We start from the raw sequence: 913 nt of genomic DNA on the forward strand, positions 1-913 counted from the left end.
TGGTGAGAACAGAAACATTTTGAAATAAGCCAGTTACAGGCGGAGTCTTGAGGGCTGAGCGGCTTTTTAAAAAAATTATTATTATTGATTAAAAATTGTGCAAAGAGAACAACAAAAAGTTCAAAGTGTGAAATCTTTATTCGTGTTCTGTGTTATTTTTTCCGATGGGGCACCGGCGGTCACTAATAGTCTATTAACCTACGAGATTAGCGTTTCAGTATCACCATCGCTGACATCATAAGCAGCTCTGCGGATTAGTCCTTCCACTGAAAGCGAGCGTCAGCTGACCAGCCTCCAGATGTTTGCTGCACTTAAAGTGGAACTCCATGACTTTTTTATTTTTACATCCCCTCCCCCTCCTGGTTACGGTCGTTAGGGGATAAAATCTTTGGCAGGTTTTCTTTTTTGTCATAGGTGTCCCACTGTAAAAATTTATCTTCGCTTCCTGTCTGGGAGACAAAACAGGAAGTGAGAGACGCCCCTCTTTAGTATTGCAATATGTGTAAGGATGGTCTGGGTTATATACCATAGTTACAACAAAAGGGGGGGGGGAAGGGTTTGTGGAGAGATAGATACAACCATTGCTTGGTTGTATCTATATACCATGTCCACTATGAACAGAGCAAGGAGCCAAGTGCAGTAACCCATAGCAACCTGCTTCAGCGAAGGCCTGAAGAGGGTCACGCAGGCCGCACAGCCTGTCAATCAGGGCTGACCCCGCCCCGTTTTAAACCTGTCAGTCGGACGCGATACCGCCCTCCTCCTGACCTGTCAGCTGCTGCCCTCAGTGCGCAGGCGCACAGGCAGGTGGTCAGCGCTTGCGCAGTTCTAGAACGGGCGGTGAGGTAAGCGCGCCTGCGCGGGTCGGCCACGCCCCCTCCACCCCCTCAGCTCCCCATTCACCTCAGTGGCG

The sequence above is a fragment of the Nanorana parkeri genome, unplaced genomic scaffold (genome assembly GCF_000935625.1).
Source record: "Nanorana parkeri isolate BGI_ZX_2015 unplaced genomic scaffold, ASM93562v1 scaffold2895, whole genome shotgun sequence".
In the NCBI taxonomy this organism is placed as follows: domain Eukaryota; kingdom Metazoa; phylum Chordata; class Amphibia; order Anura; family Dicroglossidae; genus Nanorana; species Nanorana parkeri.